Here is an 11,119-nt window from a genome sequence, read left to right as displayed (position 1 = left end):
CAGCTGTGAACATAGTATGCACCACATCAAAGAACACCCTAACAGTGACTGTAAATGTGCTTTTCAACCAAGCCGTGTATATATATATATATATATATATATATATATATATATATATACATAATCCAAACCAATAAGTTTCTGGTTTGGTTCTGAGATTAGGTTTTTTTTGTTTGGCCTTTACTCAAGCTCTTAAGATTGCTGCTTTGAGTTTGCATGTTCTCTCATGGTCTGAGTGGATGTTCTTCAAATACAATGATATCCTCCCATTGTCCAAAAAAAAACAACAAAAAAACAAACAAACAAACCAACAAAAAAAAAAAAAACATGTCAAATTAATTGATGATTGTAAACTAAATGTAGGTCTATGGGTGTTGGAGCATGGTTGTGTTTTCTTTGCTTTGTGATGGTTTGAATTTGTCTCGGGTATATCACACTTCTCACTCTACAGCAGATGGGTGTTAATAACTGCTCTCATTTAGTGTTTGTTTTTTATTTTGTTTCTCCTTTGTCTTAGTAAGTGCACCATAGCCTAACACAGGAGGATGTTGTTTGCATAAAGTGTTTCCTAATTACATGCTCATAGGATATGATGTCTGTACCTGTGTACTTTATAATCTACACTCCCTTCTGCAATTAAAAAAAAACACAGGTCACTGTTTGTTGTGATCTATATAAGAGTGTCAAAAATAATGGACTACTCACAGTGATAAAGTTTTTCCTTTTTAAAAAATTCCGGTCACACATGTAAAGTTACCCCTCCCTCTATAATCACTATGACAGATGTGGCTTCTGCGTGAGTTAACTTGGCCTCTGGTACAGAAGAAGTCATTTTTTTGTCATTAACATTCTCTAAAGTCAAAGTAACACCAAGATAACGCCTAAAATTATTCCTTTTAGGTCAACAAAATGTATTATTGCAAACACCAAAAGGCTTTGTTTCGCTTTTCTGTATGCAACAAATGTATTCTGTTGCTCTAGGGATGTTTGTGTTCTCTGATTTATTATCAGTTATTGTATCTCACGCCAAGGTTAAGTTGTGTACACAGATTTCCTGGCTTGATTCTCACAGGGGCTGAACTTGTTCATTTAAACCAACATAACAGCTGAGCATAATGCCAAGGTTAGAAGAGTGCACTTATGGGGAAGGATAAGAAATATTCTCACAACACACAGTAGGTGTTGGTTATTTATATATTTGCTGTTGGTTTATTGCTATACAGATCACATACTCCTAAAAATTAAATTTAAAATACCAGCCATTGTAACCTAACTATAATGATGCATGATATTCAGTTTACTGATCCTGCACATGAATGCAAATCTGCAAATTTTCCCTTCAGATAGCTGTTAGTGTTGTCAAACTTTATGCAAAGGTTAAAACTACCCTGGGTGATATTTTTGATGACATATACATATGAAAAATCTCCTCTCTCATGTTCACGATGCATCCTGCCTCGTCCATAGATTTGAATATGATGGTATAGAGAATGGATAAACTTTATAAACTATCTGAAGGCTTGTCTCTGAATTAGTCATTCATGTTTGTTTTTATAGTGGGATATAACACGAAGCGGAAGACTATAGATTTCCAGATAGTAAAATTCCTCCTCTGGTCTTGTACCTGATTAATCTTTTAAAGGGGAAGAAATTTCCTGCAGTCTGAATATGGACTCTGCTGCTACAAAGTTTCCCTTCCTAGCAACCTGCTCTAAACCTCCTCAGTCTTAGTGGATTAATGTTGCTCGTCATTTCAATGCTGTACAGTTAATGTGAGCATCCTACAGCTTTCAAGAACATACTATCCTTAGATAATGGAAAAGAGCATTTCTCCCTAATACATTACTCATAAACATTTCCTTTTCTCAGTCGCACAGAGTTGTTGAACTTCAGTTACTGTTTATTGATTACTAAGTTAATAATTAGCCATCTGTGTGACTCACTGTGTATCTACGCGATATAAATGAGGAGGTACACCCACCTCTTCCTACTTATGTGATCTCACAGATGCATGTCTAATGAATGTGTTACAGATTTGAATTGCAGTTAAGATTAAGGTTTGTTGCATTAAGGCTCTTTAAGGTTGTATTGTACATATTCCTTTTTGTTTCTTTCCTGCACAGAGTCATTATTAGAAAGAAATGTGGGAAAGTTTCCAGAGCCTGTCCCAAGGCTGCTTTTTCTTTTAAGGCTAACATATGCTAAATCATAAAAGGCTTTAAATTAGAGAAGCTAATTATGTTGGACACACCCCAGTTTTTTTTTCTCACTCTGGAAATATAATGGCTACAGAAATTATATTTGCTCCAAAGGCCACTGTCCTACAGGTTTATTAGTTGTTTGCCTGTTTCAACAGACCTGACTCAAATTAATGGGTCTTTGTGCAAAACTTGTGCAGAAAAAGCTGTTGGATCTTTTTAATTTTGATCAGGTGTGTTGGAGCAGGGAAGTATTTAAAACCTGCAGGATAGGACCCATCAAGGAGCAGAGACTGAAACAGAAACAAAACCCCACAGACTGACAATTTCTGCTTTACTGAGAGTCATGCAGAAGACAATTGTGCAAAGGATTTTCTGCAACTGGATGCCAACTGGAAAGCCCTCTGATGCAAAGCAGCAGAAGAACAAATATTAATCTGTTGTTTAATATGCTCCTCTGGATACTTTTAAAAATATCTTGCTTTCTGCTACAAAGTGCAGCTGATTTGGTCTTCTGAGCATGTTGGTGTCATTTAAAAGAAAAAAAAAGGGTGAATTTTAGATTCAGTCACATGTGTTTAAGGACCATGAGGTGCTCAACCTTCATGTTGAAAACATCCATATTTAAAGTAGTCTTTTTTTATTGCTTCACCTTCACCAGCTGCAACACTGATTTCCTTTCTACTCAAATCTTCATAAAAAGATATATATATATATTTTGCAAACTTACATGTGATTCTTTTGAAAGTGATGAACACTTTTCTGTAAGGAAAGAAGTGTGCGTCATTCACCTTTGCTGTTGCTTTCATACAAATGGAAAGTTGTGAAATAACTTTCAAAATGTTTGAAGGTCATAAAACCAGTAACTTACCCATCCTTAGCAGATTTCTTCCTCTCACTCTGGTATTTGCTGCAGTTTGTCATTGTCATAGTTGTGGGACAGAGAAGAAACAGACACGAGCTGACATCCTCTCATTGTCTTTCTTAAGGATGTTTTATGACAGCAAGGCAAAAATACTTGTGCTGTACACGAAATAAATGTGGTCTATTGTTCTGCTTATACTTTAATTTCAATCTGTCTTGCAAGGCATTGTTTACACAAACGTTGACAGCTAATATTTAATAAAACTACTGAGTTTGAATACAGTAGTGCAGGAAGTAAGTTCTGGCTTTCATTAGTCTAGTTTCCAAACATTTATCAGACAGTGTCTTCACACATAGATGTCTCTATGTTTTCTCTGAAAACTACTACACAAACATCTCCAGAACTGTAGCCTTTTAACAAGAATGTTTATGTTTACCTTTTATAATTCTTGAGGAAGTTTTTGCTAAAGATTAACTAAACAACATTCACATCTTAATTTACTGGATTAACATAATTAAGGCATTTAAGGAAGCCAAATAAAGATATAGCCCACATTAAATTACATGCAGTATTTCAAATTTCTACATCTGTAATCCCTTTTCATAGGGTAGTAAAATTGCCATAAAGAGTTCAGGCTAATATTAGATTTTTGGGGGGGTGCGTGGGTTATCCTTTCTCACTTCTATGTTTAAAGTCCATGTTGACAGGAGCCGTGATACAGCAGTAATTGCATTTTATGTTCGTACACTCAGAATGCTTTGCCTGAAGCAGCAGTTTTCAGCTGCAATTCTCAGACAGTTATGTGATATTGAACTAAAATAACAGCATCAAGTAGCCTAAGCCTGATGAAATGTCAAACTGGAACTTTAAATCCAATCAAAAGAGACTGCTGCTGGAATTGAAAGTGGAATTAAATGCTTGTACATCAAAACCTAGGATTTCGAGTGCTTTACTTTTGGACATAAGAAAAATGTATTATTTGACAGATTCTCGCATTAAGTGTTTGAGCATGCTTCTCTTTCTGTGTTAACTCAGAAAGGTCTGCAACAACATTTTGAAGAACATCGGGGGCAGCAGTCTCTCAAACATTTCAAACAATCATTAGATTTTTAAGCATCATACTACATTAAAAATGTTAAACATAAATAAATAACAGAAAATGATAATTATGTAATTGGGAAAACATCCCAAAGAATTTTAAAGGAAGAAAAAACAAATAGCAAAGATACTCCAGGGAGTGTTCTTTCACAGTTTGCATGTGCATGTGATATTCTAGAAATTAATTATGGCCCATACTTAACCAAAAGTGTGTACACAGCCAAATAGCTCATTATACTCAAAAGGGATGGTGATGAAAGCCCCGCTCCACAACAATAATGCTATGCTATAAATGGAATAAACTCTCCTGAGATTACCATCCAAGTTGTATTCATAGTTCATCAAAGTTCAGTAGCTACTCTGACCAGACCCTTCCTGCACAGGCCTGATGCATCATTTGTCTTATAGAACCGGCTTTGTTGTGTGAAGGCACTGCCATGAAAAAAGAAACGGATTCCCTGAACTGTTCCCCACAGTTTTTTTTAAATCTAAATTATTTTTACTTTTCTTATATTCAATTTCTATAACTTTTAATTCTAAACTTATACTTTCAACACTGTGAATTAAATTTAGTGAAGTACACTTTCTAATTCCTTTGAATACATCATAGGGTTTTTCTCTCTACAACAGGTCTTGTCCTCGTCTTCCACTGTGGCCATTTCATATTGTTATCAGCAGTGAAGCTTTCTGATATGCTTGCAAAAACAACCTTCAGTGTGTGCAAGGTGTCCAAACACGTATGCATTAGTAACATTTATGCAAAACAGGAGATATTTAAGATGATAACAAGCTGGACTGTTGATGACTAGCTAGAAAAAAGTCCTAACTATCTCATAAGTGAATGCTACCAAGCCTTTGTGTTCCCATATTCAGACATGTACCTCTTGTCTGACTCACTTGTCTGTCTTTGGAATGAACAATTCTTTGTATTTTGCCAGAGTTGCTCTCTTTATCTCCATAGGATGGTGGTGAGATAGTATTTGCTTTGTGTGCACATGCATCTGATTCACAGGACAAAAGCCACCACTGAGCATAATGACGAACTTGGTATTCATGCATCTTGTAATGTGCAGGCTTACTCTGACAATCCTGTTCTCATTTAAACAAGAAACAACTTATTTTCTCATTTTCCTTTCAAATTAATCATATGTGCTTATTTCAATAAAAACAAAACAAAAACTTAGAGAGGATTTTAATCTTAAAATACTATAAAAAAAAAAAAAATGATTGTACAGTACAATAATCCACTTCAGTCTATTTTAACAGTAAAGGACCATATTATACAAAAGTGATATCATGTTATATAAGTAAGACGTTAAATTGTTTATATTTAAAATGATAAATTGTGCATACTAAACAAAAACTGAAATAAAATTATGTTGGTATTTGCTTGGTCTGCATAGTTTATTATTTTGCCAGTAAGTGCATTGTATCCTCAAGTCAAAACAGCTAACAAATCTTCAAGAAATCCTTTTTTGGTACTATTTTATACAAAATAAAACAAAAATTCAGAGGGAATGAGTGAATATACACACTGTGCCCGTTCAATTTAACCTTATAATCAAGATAAGCTTTGTGACGCATGTGACCAAAGACACCCTCTGCTTCTTTTCTACAAGAAAAAACATTTAATCCAAGTTCAAACCAAGCATTAAAAATCTACTAACTACCACATCACAGACACATTGCACAGAGAACTTTGAAGTCTGCCTCCTCACCGGGAGTCGTTAAAGAGATCATTTCTGACAGTTATAGCTCAATGTGTACTGCAACATTTTTTCTTTGATAAAAAAAAAACAAAACATATTATGCCTGCAGGTCTGAAATGGCAATACTGTTCCAAGACATTAAAAAACATTGTTTTATATGCAGGGCCAACAGAGGGCAGCAGAGCTCTGCAGCGTCTTTTCACTCTCTCATCTTCAATGCCATTAGCAGATTTTTTCTTCCATCTTCTGACTTGCAGGATGACTGACAGTAGAAAAGCTTTGGCTTCCTTGCATAGCTTCAAACAAGTACATAACTAAAACAACTGCTCTTTCAGCCTGTGCTGCTTTTGCTGTTATCACAGAAAAGAGAAATTGTAGCAACCCTGTCAGAGTTGTTGTTGAGCTGTTGTTAGAGGGGAAAAATGTTATACTGCTGGAGCATAAAGCCCTCCATTTATCTCGCTATGTGTGGTGTGTGTGTGTGTGTGTGTAAGTGGATAAACATACCTCAAGAAGTGACATTCAGTCAGTCATTTAGACTGTCTGCCATTCAGAAGCTGCTTTTATCACAAAAGCTGTAAAAGTGACAAGGTCTTGTAATTCTAAACATTCAGCTGTCAAATATACATTCTACATCATTCAGCGTGACAGACCAGTTTTAAAGACATGACATTTCATCGTTTGTTGTATCGTTAGATCATTTAAAGCTCAGATCAAGCCAAGTGACTCTGTCATATGCCCAACAGCACCAAAATGATTTGTTTCAGGGCGAACTGCACTGCACACAGTAACTTAAAGTAATTTAACAGTCATAGCTCTGAGTTACGTAGGAAGGTCACAGATTTTTTAAAAAGGTAATCAGCTAGACTATATTTGAATAACTCAAAAGGTCATATAATATTTAGTTTCTGTGAAGGTGTTCGTTCTGAACAGTTCATATTCTGTTATATGTTTGGGAGGTTTAAGCCTTCTGAATCAAAACGTTGCAATAAAATTGCAATGAATTAATATGCCATTATTATTCATTTATTTATTTATTTTTATCTTTTACATTGCACAGTCCTGTTAAACAGCAGGTTTACCTTATAAGCTAATCAGAAAGGATAAAGATTGTCAACTGTGTACAAGGATTTTATCAAAACATATCCACCTTGAAGAATCTAAAGTATAAAATCTATTCGGTTTTTTTTAATGCACTTTCTTTGCTGGCCACATAATTCCATGTGTGTATCTCCTGGTCCTGACCTTTGCTATTTTTCTACTATAGATGAGTCAAATGAACAATACATTAAAAATATAGTACAACATATGAATGTATAGGTCAAGGATTTTTATGGTAATAAAAAATACTTGAATAAATGCAGTCTCATGAAACTATCACAAGATAATGTTTGTATTGTGGGAGTTAGGTGATTGATGTCTCAACCAGGAGACTGAGTTTGTCTTCTGTTTGAAATTTGCTTTTGATTTCTGTTGCTGCTTACTAATGCTGTGGTTTAAGCATCAAAACTGACTTGGTAATTACATAAACCGGTGTGGTCCATGAAATAACAAACTATTAGGTAATGATGGAAAGAATACTACGGCTTGACATAAAAGAGACACCATCAAGTCATCTGCTGTCTCCGTTTCTGACTCACTGGGCAATAAATCCAACATCATCTGCAAAATACACAAATGTGGTGCAGACAGTTGAACTCCCACTAAAGTAAAGTATGATAAAAGTTGACCTTTTGGTTAGTTGCTTTAATTATTTCAACAAGTGAGGGAGAAAGATGTTCATGTTAAATCTCTGCACACTGATTCTGATAAGCTGACCAGATACTGATCCCATTAAAAAACATTACAAAACATTTATACTCTTTAGAATGTCAAAATGACAGAAAATTTATGAAGACATAAAATACACAACGAATTGTATTTAACTATTTATATATTTCTATAGGATTACATGGTAGTGTGGCGGTTTGTACAGTCTCCTTTCCATCCCTTGTGTTGGCTCTAAACAGTCCAAAAATATGCATGTTAGGTTAACTAGTGATTCTAAACAGACTTTTGGAGGGAATGTGAGTATGCATGGTTGTTTTAACCCAGTGATGGACTGGTGATTACTCCTGCCTCTAGTTGCAGGATCCAGCCCCAACATGACCTTGAACTGGATGAAGCAGGTTTAGAAAATGGATGGTTTAACAGTTCACTCCTCCATAACAGGATGGACAGAGAAGAATGAAGAGAAAGAAAACAAATCATGGACACACCAAGCTAATGCCACCAACAGCAGCATATAAATGCATAGAAAATGAGAGTAGGGAGAAAGTGTTCAGTAGCAGCCTGAGGATATTGTAGCATAACTAAACAATGTTTGAGGGTCACCCTAACCAGCACCACCTATAGACTTTTTGGTAAAAACTATTTTCGCTGCCTTATTACTGATCAAACCAAACCTTGGAGCTGATTTTTATGGAGAAAGGTGTGATAGCTACTATTCTGCTCACTGACAATAAATTCTGCTAATACATGAGGAGCACAAACAAGAGCTCAAGTTTTAAACATTAAGAAGCAGAAACAATGAGAGTTGAATGAGAATGGATAACATTTTACATGCACACATATTTTATCATTTTCTTTAGAGTCTGAAGGTGACAGTATAGCTCTCATTTGATGGGGATGTACTTCAAACCAGATCTGAGTAATATGCTCATCTAGTGTACTGATAGTGCCATAACAATGCTTTGACAGTGCATCTGTTCATTGATCTTCCTTGTTCATTCAAACAGCAACAGCCTGTCAACCAGCATGCTGATGAAGACTTGAGTCTGTCTCTAAACCAATTAATGTGAAGCTTACAGGCATCTTACAGGTAACAACAATCAGATTTGCCATGCATTGTTTCTTATGGTGCTTATAGAGAGTTAAATGTGAAATGAAACCAAACTAGATCAGCTGTGTACAGTGTAACAAAAACATGGCTCTTGGTTCAGACTATGCTGAGGATCTTTAAAACACCAGTGAAACCTCAAAATAAAATGAATGAATTAACATTTTGGACACCATGGCAACAGAAGGCATAGCATGAATGGAAATCAATATTTGAGAATAACTTATATTACAACTATGTGTGCACATATGATATTTGAGGTATTTGTAAACTGTATCAATCTATTTGCTGAACATTTGCTGAATTTGTTTCCATAATAATTAGTTCAATTCAGCCATTTTTTTTTTTTTTTACAGTTTACATCAACCTCTAAAAATCATACAGTCTCAACACAATGTGGGTTTTCTGGCCAGGTCTTGGCAGCAGCTTTATTTTAAAAGTAATATTGAAAAAAACAGAGGCATTGATCCTTGAGGATTGATCCAAATAAAGAAACACACACACAAAACAATTAACTAAGGAAATTCTCTCTTAATGAAAGACTTGCAGGCATTGCAAACAATCTTTGATTTCCATATAAAAAGTTGTTTAGAGGCTGATGTCTATAACACTAATGGAGCTAGATTAACAGGACAGCAGAAGGTGAGTTCACATGAAAGTCACCTGACTGAGTCAGTGTGGGTTATATTTCGGCATTTTAGATATTAGATAGAGTAAGTTGAGTATCTTCTTTCTGCGTAGATGTTGGTCTAAAATGTAAAAGCAGGTTCAGAACAAGGTTAAAGACAGATTTAATACTGCTTACCTACAATAATATCAAATGACTGGTCAGAAAGTAATAAAGAAAGACTTTTGGGCTTCCATAGGAATGCTGAGGATGAGATAAATCAAAATGTATCTGCATACTTGGCATGTCTTATGATTCAGGGGTCATGTGGTTTTATAAAAACCAGTTTTGTTTGATGAGAAACATTTTGATGCATTCTGTTACAGTTATTAAATTATTTTAATGTTTTCCTATCACTGTCTACGTGTTTGTCTTTTACATTGGCCTTAATATAGTGTCATGTCACCATAGGCATTACATTTAGCCACAATTTAATGTTTTTAGTAATACATTTGTCATCTCAGTTCCTTCATCTACCTTATATCATTTATTTACAGCAGAAAATTAATTTCATCATCTTGTTGTGGGTTAGCCGCAGTTAATTTTCCACTTGACTCATTGCTGTTTTGTTGTTTTTTATTTCTAGTCAGTATCATACTGTGTTGGCATTGAGTGGATGGTTTGCTGCAGGTGAACACTGCCAGTAGCACTTCCTCCTCTTTTGGTGTCAAGAAATGCTGCCTAACTGTTATATAATCTCCACCAAACAGAGCAGATCATTATTACAGTGTGTTTATCTGCTTCTGTATGTTGTTTAAAGCACTATATGGACTGTGGGGCTGGTTTGATGTTTGCAGACCTAATCAGAAGTTAACCACTTCTAAATTGTTTAGCCTATTTTTGTGCAGTTTTGTCTTTACCTCTTTTTTCTGTACAGGCTGTGCTTCTAGGTGGACTTCCTGTTTCCTAATTGGACTTGTGGGCTCTAACCATATTGTAATATTGAACCTGGCTCTCCAGGTTCTCCCTGGTTCTCCCTCAGCTGTTTTTGTGGTGCAACAGTTACTACCATTACCTCACAGAAAGAAGGTTCTTGGTACCTTCCTTGGCTGGGATCTTTCTGAATGGAGTTTACATTTTCTTCACATGCATGTGCGAGTTCTTTCCGGGTTCCTCCCTCAGTAGGAAGACACATATATTGGAATAACTGGTGTTGCTAAAATCTCCCTACAAGTGTTTTTTTTTTTTTTTTTTTTTTTGCAATCGATTTGTGACCTGTCCTGCCCCTTTCCTACCACCTGGAACAGGCTGCTGCCACCCTATACATCTGCCTTGGAATAGGCAGGTATAGACAACGGACTGAAGAGCATCTGAGGAGGAAAATTTGTGCAATTCTTGGTTTGAATCATGTTATATGTCTGACTAAAATCTGACTGTTTTTCTCATTATTGTACTTTTTGTGTGTTAGAAAATACCAAACCTGTGAATAGCTACTATAATTATGTTGCTGCAGAGCAGACAGAAGGCCTTTGGTCTATACGTGTTACTTTCCAGTGCAGTTGAGTAATTATTAAATAGCTAAAAACTATTTTTTGGTCTTGCTCCCATTAATTGAATGTTCTGTTTAATTTTAATCAGCCTAGAGCTTAAAGCAATTGTGGTTGGGCCCCTCCAGTCATGCCACCTTTGTCTCATTGTGTGATGTATGCTTTTTTGTACTTCTGGTTTGGCTTGCAACTCTTTGTGTGTCTGTGTGGATGTGTT

At 35.6% G+C, this 11,119-nt stretch overlaps 1 long non-coding RNA gene across 1 annotated transcript; it reads left to right on the top strand.

The window, feature by feature from the left end:
- Positions 1–1,113: 1,113 nt before the first annotated feature.
- LOC121630167 lies at positions 1,114–11,119 on the top strand. The gene is made up of 3 exons (XR_006008482.1): positions 1,114–1,175; positions 8,648–8,730; positions 10,293–11,119. It is a non-coding gene; the product is annotated as an uncharacterized LOC121630167 (long non-coding RNA).

The sequence above is a fragment of the Melanotaenia boesemani genome, chromosome 19, assembly GCF_017639745.1.
Source record: "Melanotaenia boesemani isolate fMelBoe1 chromosome 19, fMelBoe1.pri, whole genome shotgun sequence".
NCBI lineage: Eukaryota > Metazoa > Chordata > Actinopteri > Atheriniformes > Melanotaeniidae > Melanotaenia > Melanotaenia boesemani.
The sequence above is the reverse complement of the archived record's forward strand: the minus strand, read 5'-3'. Positions and strand labels throughout refer to the sequence as shown.